We start from the raw sequence: 24,558 nt of genomic DNA, 5'->3' as shown, positions 1-24,558 counted from the left end.
TGGAGTCGGGGGAGAGTCAATGGGAAAAGGGAGGATGGAAACGGGGGAGAGTCAGTGGGAAAAGGGAGAATGGAGCCGGGGGGAGAGTCAATGGGAAAAGGGACGAGGGAGTCGGGGGAGAGTCAATGGGAAAAGGGAGGATGGAGCCGGGGGAGAATCCCTGTCAATGGGAACATGGAGAGTCAACACCAGGAGCTGCCGGACAAAAACAAACAAAATAAATTTAAAATAGACCCGAGGCAGAGATTCTGCCCTGATCGGGGCTGAATCTGGAGGCTGTAAAGAGCTGAACTGAAAGATGAGCCATTGTTCCTGGACCTTAGGCTGAGTTTCATTGAAACAGGGCTGGAGGCCAAGGCCAGAGCGAACAGAGTGGGAATGGAGACCAGAATTAAAATGACAGGGATCTGGGAGTCAGTGTCAGGGGTTAGTTATCTGTATGGAGGAAGGTGAGCACTCAAACATGTTTAGTCTCCTCAATGTAGAGGAGATGGCATCATAATCAGTAAATACAGTTACTAAACTGAAAAGAGTAAAAGTAAATTACTATTTCATCTGGAAGAGGTGTTTGGGGCCCTGGAAGATGATAAAGGAGGATGTAATAGGGCAGGGATCGCACCTCCTGTTTACATTTCATTCACCCATTCCTTCTCAAAGACCTTATAATATAACAGTAATAACAATATAATCTAATTTAATTTAGTTCCTGGACCTGACCATCTTGGAGCCATGTCTCAGTCAGGGCTACAATATAATATCCTCCAAGCTGACTCTGCACCGAATCCAATTTATCCTTTACACTCTGTGTGTTTGTATTAAGAACGCTTATTTTGGACTTTGGTCACAACCCCTAACCTGTGCTTCTGCTCTAATATTTTAATCACTTTTATTCCTTTCTGCCCATTAAATTTCTTTACATTTTTTAGTTTTCCCTTTACCTATAGTGCATAAAACAAAGTTTAGAGTTATAGATAGAGAGATACAGCACTGAAACAGGCCCTTCGGCCCACCAAGTCTGTGCCGACCATCAACCACCCATTTATACTAATCCTACATTAATCTCATATTCCCTACCACATCCCCACAAGTCTCGTACCACCTACACTAGCGGCAATTTACAATGGCCAACTTACCTATCAAGCTGCAAGTCTTTGGCTGTGGGAGGAAACTGGAGAACCCGTCGGAAACCCGCATGGTCACAGGGAGAATTTGCAAACTCCACACAGGCAGTACCCAGAATTGAACCCAGGTCGCTGGGGCAGTGAGGCTGCGGTGCTAACCAATGAGCCACTGTGCCATCCCAAAACAGTTTCTAACTGCTACTCTAATCTCTTTCCTTTCATTTGCTTTTGAACTATTATTTATAATTAATTATTGTATTACTATTTTTTCCACCTGATCCCTTCCCTCCATTTACTCGTTTAAAGTCCTTGTTACTGCCTTGGTTACTGGTGAGGTTTCAGCTGGAGTATTCTGTACAATTCTGGGCACCACATTTCAGGAAGTCCTTGCAGGGGGTACAGAGGAGATTTACCAGGATGATACCAGGGATGAGGGATTTCAGTTACATGGTGAGATTGGAGAAGCTGAATTGTTCGTTTTAGAGCAGGGAAGGATAAGAGCAGACTGAATATAGATATTAAAAATAGAGAGATTGTGTTTGAGCGAGTCTGGAGAATCTGTTTCCTCTGTCAAGTGTCAGCAACCAGAAATCATAGTTTTAAAATAAATGGCAAATGAAGAGAGGGAATGGAACAAAAAGGGCTGTTAAAATATGGAATGCATGACATGAAATATTGGTGGAAGAAAATTCCAAAGGAATTTTTAAATGGTTGGGTCAGCGGGTGTGGGTGCGGGGCTGGGTCGGGGGTTGCGGGTCTGGAGCTGGTCAGTGGTTGTGGGGCTGGGTCAGTGTGTGTGGGGCAGGGTCAGTGGGTGCGGGGCAGGGTCAGTGGGTGCGGGTGTGGGGCTGGGTCGGCGGGAACAACAGATGAACTGTACAGGGTCGATGTGAAGGGAAGCTCAGGTTACTGATGTTCACTGCAAAGAAAATATCCATTTCAGGGGAAGTTGGATAAACACACGAGTGAGAAAGAATTAGAAGGATACACTGATAGGGCTTGAGAAAAGGATGGGTGGAGTCTCATGTGCAGCAGTTGGGTCGAATAACCTGTTTCTGATCTGTTAATTCCATTTAAAAATTCTATTTAAAAAGGGAAGTGACAATTTCACATATTCTGAAGCTTTGCTCTAATTCTGGAGACTGCAACAAGCAAACTGCTCTGGTGGAACTGAGAGATTCCAGTCTCCCATCCACAGCGTGTGGAATATTCAGTCAAAGTGACCTGAGTTTAACTGCTTCTATAACTTCAAGCACAAAGGTGAACTGGGTTTTTCAGCGGGGAGGATTTGATCAGAGACTTGCCCAGTTTGACCTGTGGGTCGAGGGTTAGACATGTATATCTCCATCTCCAGCCTCTCTTTCCTCTCAATGTTTTGTCACCTCCCGAATCTTCCTCACAACTCTGTATTTAAATCTCTCCAATCAGGTTTCCGCTCCTGTCACAGCAGTGAACTGATAATAATCAAATCACAAATAACACCTTCTCTGACTGTGATAAACTATCCCTCCTCATTCTTCTTGACCTCTGCAGTCATTGACACAGTCGAGCACTACATCCTCTTTCACTGCCTCTCTTTCATTTGTTAAGGGCAAATTGTTTTTCACTGACCTGCTCGAGTTTTTTGATGAGCTAACAGAGAGGGTTGATGATGGTAATGTGGTTAATGTGGTGCTCATGGACTTCCAAATGGCATTTGATAAAGAGCCACAAAACAGGCTTGTCAGCAAAATTAAATCCAATGCAATAAAAGGGACAGCAGCAGCATGGATACAAAATTGGCTGAGTAACAGGAAATAGAGTTTTTGTAACTGAAGGAAGATATATTGTGGGGTCACCAGGGGTTGGTGTTGGGATCCCTGCTTTTCTCGAAATATATTAATGACTGAGTCTTCGATGTATAGGGTACAATTTCAAAATTTGCAGATGACACAAAACTAGGAAATATGGTCAACTGTGAGGATAGTGATAAACTTCAACAGGACATAGACAGACTGGTGGAATGGATGTGCAGAGGGTCCTGGGGGTATATGTGCACAAATCATTGAAGGTGGCAGGATGATAAAGCAGATGGGATCTGGGGCTTTATAAATGGGGGTATAGAGTACAGAACACAGAAGTTATGTTAAACCTGTCCAAAAGACTGGTTTGACCTCAACTGGAGTATTGTGTCCAGTTCTGGGCACCACATTTCAGGAAGGATGTGAAGGCATTCAAGAGGATGCAGAAAATATTCAAGAGAATAATTCCAAGGATGAGGGAGTTCAATTACATGGAGAGATTGGAGAAGCTGGGGCTGTTCTTGGAGAAGAGAATGTTGAGGGGAGATTTGATAGAGGTGTTCAAAATGATGAGGTGTCTGGCCAGAGCTGATAGGGAGAAACTGTTCCCATTGGTGAAGGGTCGAAAAGCTGAGGACACCGATTTAAGGTGATTGGCTAAAGAAGCAAGGAAAAACTTTTTTATCTAGTGAGTGGTTAGAATCTGGAATACACTGCCTGAGAGTGTGGTGGAGGCAGATTCAATTGTAGCTTTCAAAGGAGAATTGGATTTTTGTCCAAAGAAAAAACATTTGCAGCACTCCAGGGAAAAGGTGGGAGAGCAGGACTGGGGGAGTTTTCTCACAGAGAGCTGGCCAATGGTTATAGCACAGAAGGAGACCATTCTATGATCCTATGATTGTCCAGCTCAGTGGGACTGACCTCACTTGCTTTCACTTGTACCCATCCAATGATAGCCAGAGGACCTTCATCAATGGCTTCTTTTCCCTCTCGCACACTTTTACCTCTGGAGTCCCCCATGGATCTATCTTCAAACTCTCCTATTTCTCTGCTTCATGCTGCTCCTTGAAGACATTATCTAAAGACAAGTGATTAGCTTTCACATGTACACTGACAACACTCTGCTCTAACTCTCCACCACCTCTCTCGGCCCCTCTACTACCTCTGCGTTATCAAGCTGCTTGTCCAACATCCAGTTTTAAATGTACTGCACATTTCTCCAATGAAACATTGGGAAGACTGAAGACATTGTGGAGAATTATCATTGTAATTCAGCAGTCAAATCTACCACTTACACATTTATGGCATTTTCTGAGATTGTAAGATCCCTTCAATCATAAGGTCAGAAGTGGGGATGTTCGCTAATGATTGCACAATGTTCAGCACCATTCACGACTCCTCAGATACTGAAGCGGTCCGTGTAGAAATGCAGCAAGACCTGGACGTGATCCATACTTGGGCTGAAAAGTGGCAAGTAACATCCGCGCCACACAAGTGCCAGGCAATGACCATCTCAAACAATAGAGAATCTAACCATCTCCCCTTGACATTCAATGGCATTACCATCACTGAATCCCCCACTATCAACATCCTGGGGGTTACCAGAAACTGAACTGGAGTAGCCATATAAATACCATGGCTACAAGAGAAGGTCAGAGGCTAGGAATCCTGTGGTGAGTAACTCACCTCCTGACTCCCCAAAGCCTGTCCACCATCTACAAGACAAGTCAGGAGTGTGATGAAATACTCTCCACTTGCCTGGATGGGTGCAGCTTCAACAACACTCAAGAAGCTTGACACCATCCAGGACAAAGCAGCTCGCTTGACTGTTTGTGAATGGAATGCCATTCACTCCCTCCACCACTGACACACAGTGGCAGCACTGTGTACCATCTACAAGATGCAATGCACCGAGGCTCCTTAGACAGCACCTTCCAAACCCGCGGCTTCTACCACCTAGAAGGACATGAGCAGCAGATGCATGGGAATACCACCACCTGCAAGTTCCCCTCCAAGCCACACACAATCCTGACTTGGAACTATATCATCGTTCCTTCACTGTCGCTGGCTCAAACTCCTGGAACTCCCTCCCTAACAGCACTGTGGGTGTACCTACCTCACATGGACTGCAGCAGTTCAAGAAGGCAGCTCACCATCACCTTCTCCAGGGCAATTAAGGATGGGCAATAAATGCTGGCCTAGCCAGCAACACCCACATCCCTTAAAAACAAATTTTAAAAGATATTTTGCAGATCAATGCTGCACAACACCTCACTGTTTAAAGTTTTATAATTTATAACGTAAATATTATCATTAATATATAGTGGAACGGTGGGAAATGTCCTCACCTACTACGGTGCTCATTAGTCAGCTGCTGACACTCTGCAAGATATGGTAAATATATTCAAATAGAAACACATCTCCATGAACACACAATGTCACTGCCCATAAAGACTAGAGGACTCATACCCAGTTATACATTGTGTATGTGAGTAGATAAATTATATTCATAAAACACCATAATTTAACATCAAAACTCAATAAATCAAAATATTAAACACAAGTCTGTGAATAAAATAATACATTGCTGTACAACTGTGTAAAAATGGCCCCCATGTATGGAAATTGGCTCTGAGGTGAGCAGCCTGTTCACTTCCAGACCTGCTGTCGATAAAATGCCCCGAAGCCAGGACCGTGGCAGGGAGCTGATCCAGCGCAGCTCCCTGTGATTGTAGTGACATCCTCCTGCTTCCCAACCCCTCTCCCGGGGCCAGAAAATATCAGCCCGTGACTCAGAGGACGGTTTTCCTGAGCAACAATGTAACATCAGGGAGCAGGAGGCCACACTGAGTGGGGTAGGGGTGAGAGGAATAGAAAAGCAATAGTGATGGGAGATGTCTGATGTTTAACTGGAAGTGAATGTAACAGGAGCCGAGTTGGACCAGCAGCAATGTGGAAAATTACAGGAAGTGTCTGTTATAAACAAGGCTTTAATTCATTCCAATTAAATCTCACTGGCCTTGCTCATACTTAGACAAATGAACTGGAATGTCTTTCCACTGCTTCTGTAGGTTTTTACACCACGAGACCTGACATGCCAGAATGGCAAGTGAACCTGTCTGAATGTTCACTGCACTGCCCCAGTTCTGCAAGGCCTATGAAATAATATTCTCCAATAAACAAGCATTGAAAAAGGCATCATCAACCCAGGAAAGTATTAAACAACAGCAAGTGGAAATCTTACTAATTATAATTATCCAGATAACCTACCGCTCAGAAACAACAGCTGTATAACCTCATTTTACTATTACAGACAATGTGTAAAAATTATTCCAGGAATCCAGAAGATGTTCTTACTCCTGGACTGACGAATACATAGAGAGAATTTTTTACTGAATGTTTCAACTTCCTTTGGATATAAAATGGAACCAACGTCTCTTGTACTGAGATCTGACAGACTGTTACCGGGGCAATAGAGGAAATCACTCAGCAAAAATAACTGAAAAGGAACATCACGTGTTGAGTTCAGTTAAGAGGAAGATTTAACCCTGAACATTCAGCCAGGTTTTCTAACCATGAAGCTGCAATTCCAAGAACGATTTTTTACACCACTAGACCTGACATTGCGGATTGACTGTCAGTCCCGTCGCGCCACAGATCGCATAACATATCATTTAAAACTTTCCAAATTAAAACAAGACCCAGCCAAATTATACCATCTATTAACCCCCGAATGCGGCTAACCAAACCAGGTGTTTTTAAATCAACAAATTAACTCTTTAATTAGAAGAACTAAATTCTTAAACACGATGAAGATATAAACAACTTTTAAAATCGGAAAATATTTGAGTCCTTGCAAATTTACAGTCCAGTGTTGCTTGAAGTCCTCACAGCTGTCCGATGGGGGAAAAAGGTTCTTGCAAAGTAGAACAGTCCGTAGTCTAACTTCAGTAAGTGATGCTTTCCTTCTCCAGTGAATTTCAACAATTAACAACTTGCAAACACTTTCAATAGAATCAATCTGACTTTAGAGATTTTGAGGGATAACAGTCTAACTTCCCTTCCTTCATTTCAAATTATCAGAGATCTCCGTTTTGGCTTGACTTTTTTTTTAGAACTTGGAGAGATAATAATTAAACAGACTAAAATCCTATTCCTTCAGTTTAAATGGTTGAGAGCTCTTTTTCAGATGCTAAACACCACAGCTGTCTGTTTGTGTGTTCTCTGTGTCTGTGTTCTGTTCAAACAAATTGTCTTCAACTAAAATGCCAGTTCAAAATTGAATTGTTACAAATGTATCACTTGATACTCACTCTCAGTGGCTGTATCCATGGTAACAAGAATGCACCCTTTGAATTGCAGTCTCCAAATGGCTGTTTCTAAGGCAATGAAAATGCACCTTCCTATAACTCCTGTGGGTTGCTGGTTCTTAAAGCAATACTGATCCTTTGCAAGCCTTAAAGGCAAACCACATATTCCTGGAAAAAAAAAACTACTGGACCATGACAGGATAGTGTGGGAAAAAGGCATTGAAGTGGATGATCAGCCATGATCATGAATGGTGCAGCAGGCTCGATGGGCTGAATGGCCTACTCCTGTTCTATGTTCCAAAACATCTGATATTTGAGAAGTGCAAGGAATGTGACTATTACAAAATATTATATTTCACAAAACCCCAGTTAGTGTTCAAAGGGCTGAAACATGGTTGTTTCATTTCCTGCTGAAAGCAGGTCCCAACAATAACCAGGCGATTTGTGCTGAACGAGTACAGCAATGAATCTACAATGTAGCAGGACAAAGACTGTTCTCAGTTTAATAAAAACCTTCAGTCGAGGCTGGGAGCTGGATCAGGTGACCACTGAGAACCCTGTATTCTGACAGAACACAAAGTAATTACATTTAATCAATCGTTAAATCCAATAGTAAGCATTAAATCGAAAAATAGATGTAACAATGGGAAATAAGTGAATAGCAAAACCCAGTTTTTGGTTGAGACCTGTCCGTTTATTTTGATGGTTGGATATGAAATGCATATTAATCCAGTAACAATAGCTGGCACTACCGGAACATGCAGCATAATATCAATATAGGGATAGGCAATAAACGCTGTCCTAGCCATTGACACCCATATCCCATGAATGGGGAAAAAAGACAGGGACCATAAAGGTTGTTTATTTCCGAGTTGGTGCTGTCGGCTTGGACACTGTACACTGGAGAATGGCGGATTCTCTGCCCAGGGTTTTCTGTCCATTAACCAATGGCAGCGCACCCAGAATTTACTGATGTGTGTCATCAGTGCACAAGACTCACCGGCATCGGCATAAGTCAAATAATCCACCTCAGTGTACAGGGGAGGGGTGGCTCTGTGGTCCCAGCTGTGCAGTGCCCTAACTCGGCACATCTGTAGCTGGTCCAGCCCACAAGATACAACCAGAGATCAGTTTATTAAGATCCATTCCCTGCTCCATTGGTCAGTGTATGGCTACCTGGGAGCTGCTGGGAACATTAAAATAATACTTTAAGAAAACCAGAGAGGATGATCTGGTTTTACTTTGAAGATTTCTGAATGTGGGACATGACTCTGGGAGTAGTGCCTTGATCTTCCTCTAATGGTGCTGTGCTATCTTTCACTTCCATCTGTACAAACAGGGCGGGACTTGACTTGAATTGCACAACCATCTTCAGCTGCTTCACTGACCTTCCCTCCATCATATGATCAGAAGTGGGGATGTTCACTGATGGTTGTACATTGTTCAGTACCATTCCTAACTCCTCAGATACTGAAGCTGCTGCAGCAAGACCTGCACAACATCGAGGCTTAGGTTCATAATGCCAAGTAACATTTGTGCCACACAAGTGCCAGGCAATGACCATCACCAACAAGAGAGAATCTAACCATCTCCCCTTGACATTCAACAGCATTACTATCAGGAGTGTGGTGGAATATTCTCCACTTGCCTGGATGAGAGCAGCTCCAAAAAACACAAAAAACTTAACACCATCCCGGACAAAGCAGCCCGCTTGATTGACACCTAATCCACCACCTTCAACATTCACTCCCTCCACAACCAATGCACAGTGGCTGCAGTGTGTCCCATATGCAAGATGCACTGCAGAAACTCACCAAGCCTTCTTTGACAACACCTTTCAAGCCTACGACCTCTACTACCTACAAGGACGAGGACAGCAAACACATTGTGACACGACCATCTGCAAGCTCCCCTACAAGTCACACACTATACTGACTTGGAAATATATTGCCATTCCTTCTCTGCAGCCGGATCAAAATCCTGGAACTCCCTCCCTGACAGCACTGTGGGTGCAGCTGCACCAGATGGATTGCAGCTGTTCAAGAAGGCAGCATCCCAACAGAAATTAGGGATGGGCAATAAATGCCGGCCTTGCCAGTGATGCTCACCTTCCAAGAACAAATAAAAAATACTAACACAATGATCCAGCATGAGGTGACGCAATAAAATATGAAGCGAGATCAGTTTTTGTCTTAAAACAGTCACAAGTGAATCTTGAACGTATTTAGGGTAATGGATTTGATCTAAGAGGTTACTCCAGCTGAAGCAGAGCCCAGCAGACGGACACAAATTGCTTCACCTTGGATGATGTCGAGATTTTGAGCGTTGTTGGAACCACTCTTATTCAAGCAAGTGTGAGTATTCCATCACACTCCTGACGTGTGGCTTCTAGATGGTGGACAGGTTTTGGGGCATTAGGAAGGGAGCTACTCACTACAGGTAAGGTACCTACTGTAGGTAAAATTGGGTGGCTAGATCTTGGCTTAAGTTGACCATTTTCACACAGTTTTCTCTTTAATAACCAATAAGATCAAGGAAGCCATTTTGTATCTTGTATTAACTACTGTATTCATCAAATTAATGTATTAAGTAGTAACCCGTCATGAAGCAGATGATTGTAAAGCAACGAACCTTGATTAAGTTGTAACTAATGAATTAGTAATCATGCTACAAAAAGCAGACTTTTAAATAAGTTGAAAACTAAGTTTCTCAGCTTGTGACAAAGTTCAGTCAGTTGAATCTCTTCTGTAACTCACCGCAAGACAAAGTCAGCAGAAAAGCATTGTGAACCCTGATAACACTCAATAGCTGGGCTAACAAAGAATCGATTTTTGTACAAATTTCATATTTTCAATATCAGTATAAGGAGATAATAACTGTGATGGCGGGAAGGTCACTGATGAAGCAGCTGAAGATGGTTGGGCCTACGACACGATCCTGAGGAACTCCAGCAACAATGTCTCAGGTATGGGAAGACTGACCTCCAACAGCCACAACCGTTTTCCTCTGTGCTAGGTATGATACTAGCCAGTGGAAAGATTTCCCCCGATTCCCATTGACTTCACTTTTTCTCGGGCTCCTTGATGCCACACTTGGTCAAATGCTGTCTTGATGCCAAGGGCAGTCACTCTCACCTCACCTCTGGAATTCAGCTCTGTTGTCTGTGTTTGAACCAAGGTTGGAATGAGATTTGCAAATGATTGTTGCTGGCGAAATGCAAATTAAGCAGGTTATTGGTGAGTAAGTGCTGCTTGATCGCACGGTTGACATCGCCTTCCATCACTTTGATGATGATTGAGATAGGCCGGCGGGGCGGTGATTGGCCAGATTGGATTTGTCCTGCTTTTTATGCATAGCACATTCTTGGGCAATTTTCCACATTGTCAGCTGGAAAACTTTGTTGTAGCTGTAATCGAGCAGCTTCGCTAGGATCACGGATAGTTCTCATTTAGTTCTCAGTACTACAGCCAGAATGTTGTCAGGGCCCAAAACCTTTGCTGTATCCAGCTCCTTCAGTTATTCCTGGTATCACGTGGAGTGAATCGAATTGGCTGAAGACTAGCATCTGTGATGCTGCAGACCTAGGGAGGAGGCAGAGATGGATCATCTACTCGGCACTTCCGGCTGAAGATGGTTGTAAATACTTCAGCTTTGCCTTCTGCATTGAGGTGTTGAGATGGGATGGTTTCATGATCATTATTAATTATTTATTTTCTTTAGCAAATGCAAATTCCTGGAGCCAAGCGATAGCCTCCTCATTTGCTGAGTTTAAGGCGATTAGTCCGCCACTCAGTCTGTAGGAGGGAATCCCCTCGGGAAATATGCAGCATTGTTATTAATAATATGGCCTTTTTATTCCAGGTTTATTAATTAATGAATTTAAATTCCACAGGCTTCCATGGTATTGTTTGAACAGATGTCTTCAGAGCATTAGACAGACTCTTCCAGTCTCATTCTCACCATTTCCTGCCTCACCTTGTAACCTTTGTGTACTGTCTACAGGACCAGTGTTTCTCAGAGCAAATGGGACTTTCTCTTACCTTTCTCCCCAGTTGATCTATGGAAGCTCTTTGAATGGGAAGGGTTCTCTCTGGTTGGTGCTCTCACAATCCTGTGCTGGTTCACCTGCTGTTGTTCTTCAGTCTACAATCCCTGTTTACTGTCAGCTGCCGAATTTGCTCATCACTCTGTCATTCACCAGGAGATCTAATTATAACAAAACAGAATGAGAACAATATTGAGGGTCTGAAGTAAAAAAACAATTTGATGAGTTCCAGAAAGTCTCTCCCTGACCAACAAATCACCATAGTTTGGGGCAGAAATGTGCCATTTCACTCTGCAATTTCAACAACTCTCACCGGGCTACACACTGTCTGATCTCACTGGCTCCATCCTCCCCGGGTTACACACTGTCTGATCTCACTGGCTCCATCCTCCCCGGGTTATACACTGTCTGATCACACTGGGTCCATCCTCCCCGGGTTATACACTGTCTGATCACACTGGGTCCATCCTCCCTGGGTTACACACTGTCTGATCTCTCTGGGTCCATCCTCCCTGGGTTACACACTGTCTGATCACACTGGGTCCATCCTCCCTGGGTTACACACTGTCTGATCACACTGGGTCTATCCTCCCTGGGTTACACACTGTCTGATCTCACCGGGTCCATCCTTCCCGGGTACACACTGTCTGATCTCACTGGGTCTATCCTCCCTGGGTTAACACACTGTCTGATCTCACTGGGTCCATCCTCCCTGGGTTACACACTGTCTGATCACACTGGGTCTATCCTCCCTGGGTTACACACTGTCTGATCTCACCGGGTCCATCCTTCCCGGGTACACACTGTCTGATCTCACTGGGTCTATCCTCCCTGGGTTAACACACTGTCTGATCTCACTGGGTCCATCCTCCCTGGGTTACACACTGTCTGATCACACTGGGTCTATCCTCCCTGGGTTACACACTGTCTGATCTCACCGGGTCCATCCTTCCCGGGTACACACTGTCTGATCTCACTGGGTCTATCCTCCCTGGGTTACACACTGTCTGATCTCACTGGCTCCATCCTCCCCGGGTTATACACTGTCTGATCACACTGGGTCCATCCTCCCCGGGTTACACACTGTCTGATCTCATTGGGTCCATCCTCCCCGGGTTACACACTGTCTGATCACAGTGGGTCCATCTAACCCTGGAATTGTTAGCAGTCACCATTTAAATTGCTGCAAACATACTGAATTCAATGCAAAAACACCTGACATTTCAGAAGTCAAGGAATGTGACTATTACAATATACATTTCAGGAGTCCAGCTGTAGGAACATCTGGATTCCTGGAATAAAACTCCAGTTAGAGTTTAAAGGGCTGACGATTGAGAAACCTTTATTCTGACAAAGGAAAATAATTACTTTTAATCATCTTGTTATAATTTTATCACCAGTTTACATTTGATCAAATATTAAAACCAATAGTAAGTGTTAAACTGAGAAACAAATGTAACAATGGGAAATAAGTGTGATTAGTTAAACCCAGCTTTTGGTTGAGATCTGTCCGTTTCTTTATTTTGTTATTTCCACGTTTTCATGAGTGGAGCCAGAAATTCTCCATCTTCTCTACCAACTGCAGATTAACCCAACCAGATCAAACCCTGTATTAACACTGTATATTAAACCCTGTATTAACACTGTACATTAACACTATAACTATATTCATACTGTATCACTCTATATCGATGTTATTTTACTCTATACATAGATACATAGAGATACACAGCACTGAAACAGGCCCTTCGGCCCACTGAGTCTGTGCTGACCAACAACCACCCATTTATACTAATCCTACATTAATCCTATATTCTCTACCACATCCCCACAATTCACCTACCACCTACCTACTCTAGGGGCAATTTACCTATCAATCTGTATGAACACTATAACTATATTCATACTATATCACTCTATATCGATGCTATTTTACTCTATATTATTATAATTTCATTAATTCTATATCGATGCTATTTTACTCTATATTAATATTATAACTACATTAATACTATATCTCTCTATATCGATGCTATTTTACTCTATATTAATATTATAACTACATTAATACTATATCACTCTATATCGATGCTATTTTACTCAACATTAACACCATAACTGCATTAATACTATATCTCTCTATATCGATGCTATTTTACTTGTTATTAATATTATAACTACATTAATACTACATCATTCTATATCGATGCTATTTTACTCTATATTAATACTATAATTGTATTAATACTATATCTCTCTATATCGATGCTATTGTACTCTAGATTTATATGATAACGACATTAATACTATATAACTCTAGATCGATGCTATTTTACTCTATATTAATACTATAACTATATTAATACTATATCTCTCTATATCGATGCTATTTTACTCTATATTAATATTATAACTACATTAATACTATATCACTCTATATCGATGCTATTTTACTTGTTATTAATATTATAACTACATTAATACTGCATCATTCTATATCGATGCTATTTTACTTGATATTAATATTATAACTACATTAATTCAATTCACAATTCAACATGGTGGCTCCTCATCAGAGCCCTTTCCTATCCTGAGTGGCGTGAAACAGGGCTGTGTTCTCGCACCCACACTTTTTGGGATTTTCTTCTCCCTGCTGCTTTCACATGCGTTCAAGTCCTCTGAAGAAGGAATTTTCCTCCACACAAGATCAGGGGGCAGGTTGTTCAACCTTGCCCGTCGAAGAGCGAAGTCCAAAGTACGGAAAGTCCTCATCGGGGAACTCCTCTTTGCTGACGATGCTGCTTTAACATCTCACACTGAAGAGTGCCTGCAGAGTCTCATCGACAGGTTTGCGGCTGCCTGCAATGAATTTGGCCTAACCATCAGCCTCAAGAAAACAAACATCATGGGGCAGGACGTCAGAAATGCTCCATCCATCAATATTGGCGACCACGCTCTGGAAGTGGTTCAAGAGTTCACCTACCTAGGCTCAACTATCACCAGTAACCTGTCTCTAAATGCAGAAATCAACAAGTGCATGGGAAAGGCTTCCACTGCTATGCCCAGACTGGCCAAGAGAGTGTGGGAAAATGGCGCACTGACACGGAACACAAAAGTCCGTGTGTATCAGGCCTGTGTCCTCAGTACCTTGCTCTATGGCAGTGAGGCCTGGACAATGTATGTCAGCCAAGAGCGACGTCTCAATTCATTCCATCTTCGCTGCCTCTGGAGAATACTTGGCATCAGGTGGCAGGACCGTATCTCCAACACAGAAGTCCTCGAGGCGGCCAACATCCCCAGCTTATACACACTACTGAGTCAGCGACGCTTGAGCTGGCTTGGCCATGTGAGCCGCATGGAAGATGGCAGGATCCCCAAAGACACATCGTACAGCGAGCTCGCCACTGGTATCAGACCCACCGGCCGTCCATGTCTCCGCTTTAAAGACGTCTGCAAACGCGACATGAAATCCTGTGACATTGATCACAAGTCGTGGGAGTCAGTTGCCAGTGTTCGCCAGAGCTGGCGGGCAGCCATAAAGACGGGGCTAAAGTGTGGCGAGTCGAAAAGACTTAGGAGTTGGCAGGAAAATAGACAGAGGCGCAAGGGGAGAGCCAACTGTGTAACAGACCCGACAAACAAATTTCACTGCAGCACCTGTGGAAGAGCCTGTCACTCTAGAATTGGCCTTGATAGCCACTCCAGGCGCTGCTTCACAAACCACTGACCACCTCCAGGCGCTTATCCAATGTCTCTCGAAATAAGGAAGCCAAAGAAGAACGAACTACATTAATACTATATCTCTCTATCTCGATGCTATTTTACTCGATATTAATATTATAACTACATTAATACTATATAACTCTATATCGATGCAATTTTACTCGATATTAATACTATAACTATATTAATACTATATCACTGCTAGTTTACTCGATATTAATATTATAACTACATAAATACTATAACACTCTAAATCAATGCGATTTTACTCGACATCAACACCATAACTACATCAATACTATAGCTCTCTATCTCAATGATATTTTATTCTATATTAATATTATAACTACATTAATACGATATAAATCTATATCGATGCTATTTTACTCTATATTAATACTATAACTATATTAATACTATATCTCTCTATATCGATGCAATTTTACTCGATATTAATACTATAACTATATTAATACCATATCTCTCCATATTGATGCTATTTTACTCCATATTAATACTATAACTATATTAATATTGTATCACTCTATATCGATGCAATTTTACTCTATATTAATGCTATAACTGTATTAATATTGTATCACATCATATCGATGCAATTTTACTCTATATTAATACTATAACTATATTAATATTGTATCACTCTATATCGATGCAATTTTACTCTATATTAATGCTATAACTGTATTAATATTGTATCACTCTATATCGATGCAATTTTACTCTATATTAATATTGTATCACTCTATATCGATGCAATTTTACTCTATATTAATACGATAACTATATTAATATTGTATCACTCTATATCGATGCAATTTTACTCTATATTAATACGATAACTATCTTAATATTGTATCACTCTATATCGATGCAATTTTACTCTATATTAATACTATAACTATATTAATATTGTATCACTCTATATTGATGCTATTTTACTCTATATTAATGCGATAACTATATTAATATTGTATCACTCTATATCGATGCAATTTTACTCTATATTAATACGATAACTATATTAATATTGTATCACTCTATATCGATGCAATTTTACTCTATATTAATACTATAACTATATTAATATTGTATCACTCTATATCGATGCAATTTTACTCTATATTAATACTATAACTATATTAATATTGTATCACTCTATATCAATGCAATTTTACTCTATATTAATACTATAACTATATTAATATTGTATCACTATATCGATGCAATTTTACTCTATATTAATACTATAACTATATTAATATTGTATTACTATATCGATGCAATTTTACTCTATATTAATACTATAACTATATCAATATTGTATCACTCTATATCGATGCTATTTTACTCTATATTAATACTATAACTATATTAATATTGTATCACTCTTTATCGATGCAATTTTACTCTATATTAATACTATAACTATATTAATATTGTATCACTCTATATCGATGCAATTTTACTCTATATTAATACTATAACTATATTAATATTGTATCACTCTATATCGATGCAATTTTACTCTATATTAATACTATAACTATATTAATATTGTATCACTCTATATCGATGCAATTTTACTCTATATTAATACTATAACTATATTAATATTGTATCACTCTATATCGATGTTATTTTACTCTATATTAATACTATAACTATATTAATATTGTATCACTCTATATCGATGCAATTTTACTCTATATTAATACAATAACTATATTAATAATGTATCACTCTATATCGATGCAAATTTACTCTATATTAATGCTATAACTGTATTAATATTGTATCACTATATCGATGCAATTTTACTCTATATTAATGCTATAACTGTATTAATATTGTATCACTCTATATCGATGCAATTTTACTCTATATTAATATTGTATCACTCTATATCGATGCTATTTTACTCTATATTAATACTATAACTATATTAATATTGTATCACTCTATATCGATGCTATTTTACTCTATATTAATACTATAACTATATTAATATTGTATCACTCTATATCGATGCAATTTTACTCCATATTAATACTATAACTATATTAATATTGTATCACTCTATATCGATGCAATTTTACTCTATATTAATACTATAACTATATTAATATTGTATCACTCTATATCGATGCTATTTTACTCTATATTAATACTATAACTATATTAATATTGTATCACTCTATATCGATGTTATTTTACTCTATATTAATACTATAACTATATTAATATTGTATCACTCTATATCGATGCAATTTTACTCTATATTAATACAATAACTATATTAATAATGTATCACTCTATATCGATGCAATTTTACTCTATATTAATACTATAACTATATTAATATTGTATCACTCTATATCGATGCAATTTTACTCTATATTAATACAATAACTATATTAATAATGTATCACTCTATATCGATGCAATTTTACTCTATATTAATACTATAACTGTATTAATATTGTATCACTCTATATCGATGCAAATTTACTCTATATTAATGCTATAACTGTATTAATATTGTATCACTATATCGATGCAATTTTACTCTATATTAATGCTATAACTGTATTAATATTGTATCACTCTATATCAATGCAATTTTACTCTATATTAATATTGTATCACTCTATATCGATGCTATTTTACTCTATATTAATACTATAACTATATTAATATTGTATCACTCTATATCGATGCTATTTTACTCTATATTAATACTATAACTATATTAATATTGTATCACTCTATATCGATGCAATTTTACTCTATATTAATACGATAACTATATTAATATTGTATCACTCTATATCGATGCAATTGTACTCTATATTAATACTATAACTATATTAATATTGTATCACTCTATATCGATGCTATTTTACTCTATATTAATACTATAACTATATTAATATTGTATCACTCTATATCGATGCAATTTTACTCTATATTAATACTATAACTATATTAATATTGTATCACTCTATATCGATGCAATTTTACTCTATATTAATACTATAACTATATTAATATTGTATCACTCTATATCGATGCTATTTTACTCTATATTAATACTATAACTATATAAATACTATTTCTCTCTGTATCGATGCAATTTTACTCTATATTAATGCTGTAACTATTAATACTGTATCACTCTATATCGATGCAATTTTACTCTATATTAATACTAACTATATTAATACTATATATCTCTGTATCGATGCTATTTTACTCTATATTAATACTATAACCTGTATTAATACTATATCACTCTATATCGATGCTATTTTACAGTATATTAATACGGTATATCTCTGTATCGATGCTATTTTACTCTATATTAATTATTCTTTGGCCTCCTTATCACGAGAGACAATGGGTAAGCGCCTGGAGGTGGTCAGTGGTTCGTGAAGCAGCGCCTGGAGTGGCTATAAAGGCCAATTCTAGAGTGACAGGCTCTTCCACAGGTGCTGCAGAGAAATTTGTTTGTCGGGGCTGTTACACAGTTGGCTCTCCCCTTGCGCCTCTGCCTTTTTTCCTGCCAACCACTAAGTCTCTTCGACTCGCCACACTTTAGCCCCGCCTTTATGGCTGCCCGCCAGCTCTGGCAGACGCTGGCAACTGACTCCCACGACTTGTGACCAATGTCACAGGATTTCATGTCGCATTTGCAGACGCCTTTAAAGCGGAGACATGGACGGGTCTGATGGGTCTGATACCAGTGGCGAGCTCGCTGTACAATGTGTCTTTGGGGATCCTGCCATCTTCCATGCGGCTCACATGGCTATAACTATATTAATACTATATCACTCTATATCGATGCTATTTTACTCTATATTGTGCTAGTGAGGCCAGAAACAGGGAGTGAGTGCAGCTGAACACGTGGCTACAGAACTGGTGCAGGAGGGAGGGATTCAGATATCTAGATCATTGGGATATCTTCTGGGGAAGGTGGGACCTGTACAAGAAGGACGGGTTGCATATGAACTGGAGGGGCACCAATATCCTGGGCGGGAGGTTTGCTCGAACTCATCGGGAGGGTTTAGACTAGTTTGGCAGGGGGATGGGAATCGGAGCTACGGATCAGTGGATGGGGTAGCTGTTGAACAGGCAAATACAGAGTGCAGAGAGTCTGTGAGGAAGGTTAGACAGTTGACAGGGCAAAGTTGCAGCCAGTATAATGTGTTGAAGTGTGTCTATTTTAACGCAAGAAGTGTCAGGAATAAGGGTGATGAACTTAGAACATGGATCAGTACTTGGAGCTACGATGTTGTGGCCATTACGGAGACGTGGATATCACTGGGGCAGGAATGGATGTTGGATGTTCCGGGGTTTAGATGTTTCAAAAGGAATAGGGAGGGAGGTAAAAGAGGTGGGGGAGTGGCATTGTTAGTCAGGGATAGTATCACAGCTGCAGAAAGGGAGGTCGTCGAGGAGGGTTTGTCTACTGAGTCATTATGGGTGGAAGTCAGAAACAGGAAAGGAGCAGTCACTTTGTTGGGAGTTTTCTATAGACCCCCCAATAGCAACAGACGCATGGAGGAACAGATTGGGAGGCAGATTTTGGAAAGGTGCAGAGGGAACAGGGTTGTTGTCATGGGTGACTTCAACTTCCCTAATATTGATTGGAATCTTCTTAGTGCAAATACTTTGGATGGAGCAGTTTTTGTCAGGTGTGTCCAGGAAGGTTTCCTGACTCAATTTGTAGATAGGCCGACTAGAGGGGAGACTATGTCGGACTTGGTGCTTGGCAACGAACCAGGCCAGGTGGCAGATCTCTCGGTGGGAGAGCATTTCGGTGATAGTGATCACAACTCCCTGACCTTTACTATAGTCATGGAGAGGGACAGGAGCAGACAGGATGGGAAAATGTTTAATTGGGGGAGGGGGAATTACAATGCTACTAGGCAGGAACTGGAGAGCATAAATTGGGAACTTGCTGCGACTGCTGGATAGGTTTGTCCCGATGAGGCAGGGAAGGGATGGTAGGGTGAAGGAACCTTGATTGACAAGAGATGTGGAACAGCTAGTCAAGAGGAAGAAGGAAGCTTACTTAAGGGTGAGGAAGCAAGGATCAGACAGGGCTCTAGAGGGTTACAAGGGAGCCAGGAAGGAACTGAAGAATGGACTTAGGAGAGCTAGAAGCGGATATGAAAAAGGCTTGGCGGGTAGGATTAAGGAAAATCCCAAGGCGTTCTACACTTATGTGAGGAACAAGAGGATGGCCAGAGTGAGGGTAGGACCGATCAGGGATAGTGGAGGGAACTTGTGCCTGGAGTCAGAGGAGGTAGGGGAGGTCCTAAATGAATACTTTGCTTCAGTATTCACTAGTGAGAGGGACCTGATCGTTTGTGAGGACAGCATGGAACAGGCTGATATGCTCGAACAGGCTGAGGTTAAGAGGGAGGATGTGCTGGAAATTTTGAATGATATGAGGACAGATAAGTCCCCGGGGCCAGACGGGATATACCCAAGGATATTACGGGAAGCGAGGGAAGAGATTGCTGCGCCTTTGGCGATGATCTTTGCGTCTTCACTGTCCACTGGAGTAGTACCGGATGATTGGAACGTGGCAAATGTTGTTCCCTTGTTCAAGAAAGGGAATAGGGATAACCCTGGGAATTATAGACCAGTCAGTCTTACGTCGGTTTTGGGCAAATTATTGGAGAGGATTCTGAGAGATAGGATTTATGATTATTTGGAAAAGCATGGTTTGATTAGAGACAGTCAGCATGGCTTTGTCAGGGGCAGGTCATGCCTCACAAGCCTTATTGAATTCTTTGAAGATGTGACAAAACACATTGATGAAGGAAGAGCAGTGGATGTGGTGTATATGGATTTTTCAAGGCGTTTGATAAGGTTCCCCATGGTAGGCTCATTCAGAAAGTAAGGAGGCATGGGATTCATGGAAAGTTGGCTGTCTGGATACAAAATTGGCTGGCCCATAGAAGTCAGAGGGTGGTAGTAGATGGAAAGTATTCAGCATGGAGCTCGGTGACCAGTGGTGTTCCACAAGGATCTGTTCTGGGACATCTGCTCTTTGTGATTTTTATAAATGACTTGGATGAGGAAGTGGAAGGCTGGGTTAGCAAGTTTGCCAATGACACGAATGTTGCTGGAGTTGTGGATAGTGTGGAAGGCTGTTGTAGGTTGCAACGGGACATTGACAGGATGCAGAGCTGGGCTGAGAAGTGGCAGATGGAGTTCAACCTGGAAAAGTGTGAAGTGATTCATTTTGGAAGGTCGAACTTGAATGCGGAATACAGGATTAAAGACAGGATTCTTGGTAGTGTGGAGGAACAGAGGGATCTTGGGGTCCATGTCCATAGATCGCTCAAAGTTGCCACCCAAGTTGATAGGGTTGTTAAGAAGGCGTATGGTGTGTTGGCTTTCATTAACGGGGGGAATGAGTTTAAGAGCCGCGAGGTTATGCTGCAGCTCTATAAGGCCCTGGTTCGACCACACTTGGAATATTGTGTTCAGTTCTGGTCGCCTCATTATATGAAGGATGTGGAAGCTTTAGAGAGGGTGCAGAAGAGATTTACCAGGATGCTGCCTGGACTGGAGGGAATGTCCTACGAAGAAAGATTGAGGGAGCTAGGGCTTTTCTCATTGGAGCGAAGAAGGATGAGAGGTGAAATAAAAACAAGAAATGCTGGAACCACTCAGCAGGTCTGGCAGCATCTGTGGAAAGAGAAGCAGAGTTAACGTTTCGGGTCAGTGACCCTTCATCGGAACTGAGAAATATTAGAAAAGTCACAGGTTATAAGCAAGTGAGGTGGGGGTGGGGCAAGAGATAACAAAGGAGGTCTAGATTGGACCAGGCGACATAGCTGACCAAAGGGTCACGGAGCAAAGGCAAACAATATGTTAATGGTGTGTTGAAAGACAAAGCATTACTACGGATTAGCTGTAAATACACTGAATATTGAACAGCAGCAAGTGCAAACCTGAAAAAAAACCAGTGGGGAAGCAAACTGAACAAACTAAGATGAAATGAAATAAATGCAAAAAAATGATTGTAAAAAATGTAAAAAAGAATGTAAAAAAAAAGGAAGAAAAAATAACTAAAAATGAAAGTAAAATGGGGGGCTGTCATGCTCTGAAATTATTGAACTCAATGTTCAGTCCGGCAGGCTGTAGTGTGCCTAATCGGTAAATGAGATGCTGTTCCTTGAGCTTGCGTTGATGTTCACTGGAACACTGCAGCAATCCCAGGACAGAGATGTGAGCATGAGAGCAGGGGGGGAGTGTTGAAATGGCAAGCAACCGGAAGCTCAGGGTCCTGCTTGCGGACTGAGCGGAGATGTTCCGCAAAGCGGTCACCCAGTCTGCACTTGGTCTCCCCAATTTAGAGGAGACCACACTGTGAGCAGCGAAGACAGCATACTACATTGAAAGAAGTACAAGTAAATCACTGCTTCACCTGAAAGGAATGTTTGGGGCCTGGGATAGTGAGGAGAGAGGAGGTAAATGGGCAAGTATTACACCTCCTGTGATTGCAGGGGAAGGATCCCTGGGACGGGGACGAGGTGGTGGGGGTAATGGAGGAGTGGACCAGGGTGTCATGGAGGGAATGATCCCTTCGGAATGCTGACAGGGGAAGATGCGACTGGTAGTGGCATCACGCTGGAGGTGGCGGAAATGGCGGAGGATGATCCTTTGGATATGGAGGCTGGTGGGGTGAAAAGTGAGGACAAGGGGAACCCTGTCACGGTTCTGGGAGGGAGGGGAAGGGGTGAGGGTAGAGGTGCGGGGAATGGGTCGGACACGGTTGAGGGCCCTGTCAACCACAGTGGGGGGAAATCCTCGGTTTAGGAAAAAGGAGGTCATATCAGAAGCACCGTCATGAAAGGTAGCATCATCAGAGCAGATACGTCAGAGACGGAGAAACTGGGAGAATTGGAATGGAGTCCTTACAGGAGGTAGGGTGTGAAGAAGTGTAATCGAGGTAGCTGTGGGAGTCGGTGGGCTTCTAATGGATATTAGTAGACAACCTATCCCCAGAGATGGAGACAGAGAAGTTGAGGAAGGGAAGGGAACTGTCAGAGATGGACCATGTAAAGGTGAGAGAAGGGTGGAAATTGGAAGCAAAGTTGATAAAGTTTTCCAGTTCGGGGCGGGAGCAGGAAACGGCACCGATACAGTCATCAATGTACCGGAAAAAGAGTTGGGGGAGGGGGCCCGAGTTTCCTGGTCCCAACCGCCTCCTCTTCACTATGGACGTCCAATCGCACTACACCTCCATCCCCCACCAGGATGGTTTGAGGGCTCTCCGCTTCTTCCTGGAACAGAGGCCCAACCAGTCCCCATCCACCACCACCCTCCTCCGCCTGGCTGAACTTGTTCTCACATTGAACAACTTCTCCTTCAACTCCACGCACTTCCTTCAAGTAAAAGGTGTCGCTTTCGGTACCCGCATGGGTCCCAGTTATGCCTGTATTTTTGTGGGATATGTCGAGCATTCTTTGTTCCAGTCCTACTCAGGCCCTCTCCCCCAACTCTTTTTCCGGTACATTGATGACTGTATCGGTGACGTTTCCTGCTCCCGCCCCGAACTGGAAAACTTTATCAACTTTGCTTCCAATTTCCACCCTTCTCTCACCTTTACATGGTCCATCTCTGACACTTCCCTTCCCTTCCTCGACTTCTCTGTCTCCATCTCTGGGGATAGGTTGTCTACTAATATCCATTATAAGCCCACCGATTCCCACAGCTACCTCGACTACACTTCTCCACACCCTACCTCCTGTAAGGACTCCATTCCATTCTCCCAGTTTCTCTGTCTCCGACGCATCTGCTCTGATGATGCTACCTTTCATGACGCTGCTTCTGATATGACCTCCTTTTTCCTCAACCAAGGATTTCCCCCCACTGTGGTTGACAGGGCCCTCAACCGTGTCCGACCCATTCCCCGACCTCTACCCTCACCCCTTCCCCTCCCTCCCAGAACCGTGACAGGGTTCCCCTTGTCCTCACTTTTCACCCCACCAGCCTCCATATCCAAAGGATCATCCTCCGCCATTTCCGCCACCTCCAGCGTGATGCCACTACCAATCGCATCTTCCCCTCCCTTCCCCTGTCAGCATTCCGAAGGGATCGTTCCCTCCATGACACCCTGGTCCACTCCTCCATTACCCCCACCACCTCGTCCCCGACCCAGGGCACCTTCCCTTGCAATCGCAGGAGGTGTAATACCTGCCCATTTACCTCCTGTCTCCTCACTATCCCAGGCCCCAAACACTCCTTTCAGGTGAAGCAGTGATTTACTTGTACTTCTTTCAATGTAGTATACTGTATTCGCTGCTCACAGTGTGGTCTCCTCTACATTGGGGAGACCAAGCACAGACTGGGTGACCGCTTTGCGGAACATCTCCGCTCAGTCCGCAAGCAGGACCCTGAGCTTCCGGTTGCTTGCCATTTCAACACTCCCCCCTGCTCTCATGCTCACATCTCTGTCCTGGGTTTGCTGCAGTGTTCCAGTGAACATCAACGCAAGCTCGAGGAACAGCATCTCATTTACCGATTAGGCACAC

The 24,558-nt window shown here is 41.9% G+C and overlaps 1 protein-coding gene across 18 annotated transcripts in view; it reads right to left on the bottom strand.

Moving 5' to 3' along the window:
* The window catches only part of LOC137385142 (NACHT, LRR and PYD domains-containing protein 3-like), a 206,085-nt gene that overhangs the window by 110,457 nt on the left and 71,070 nt on the right, over positions 1–24,558 (bottom strand). For 16 of the 18 annotated variants that reach the window (XM_068060009.1, XM_068060020.1, XM_068060011.1 and 13 more), the window contains one exon: positions 11,253–11,418. The gene's annotated coding sequence lies outside the window, so the exon portion shown is untranslated. Of the gene's footprint in view, positions 1–6,172; positions 6,446–11,252; positions 11,419–24,558 lie in introns of those variants that run through there. The other 2 variants (XM_068060022.1, XM_068060021.1) reach the window with 2 other exon arrangements.

Source organism: Heterodontus francisci, chromosome 28, assembly GCF_036365525.1.
Source record: "Heterodontus francisci isolate sHetFra1 chromosome 28, sHetFra1.hap1, whole genome shotgun sequence".
NCBI lineage: Eukaryota > Metazoa > Chordata > Chondrichthyes > Heterodontiformes > Heterodontidae > Heterodontus > Heterodontus francisci.
Note: the sequence above shows the minus strand (reverse complement) of the source record. Positions and strands in the feature narration are given on the sequence as shown.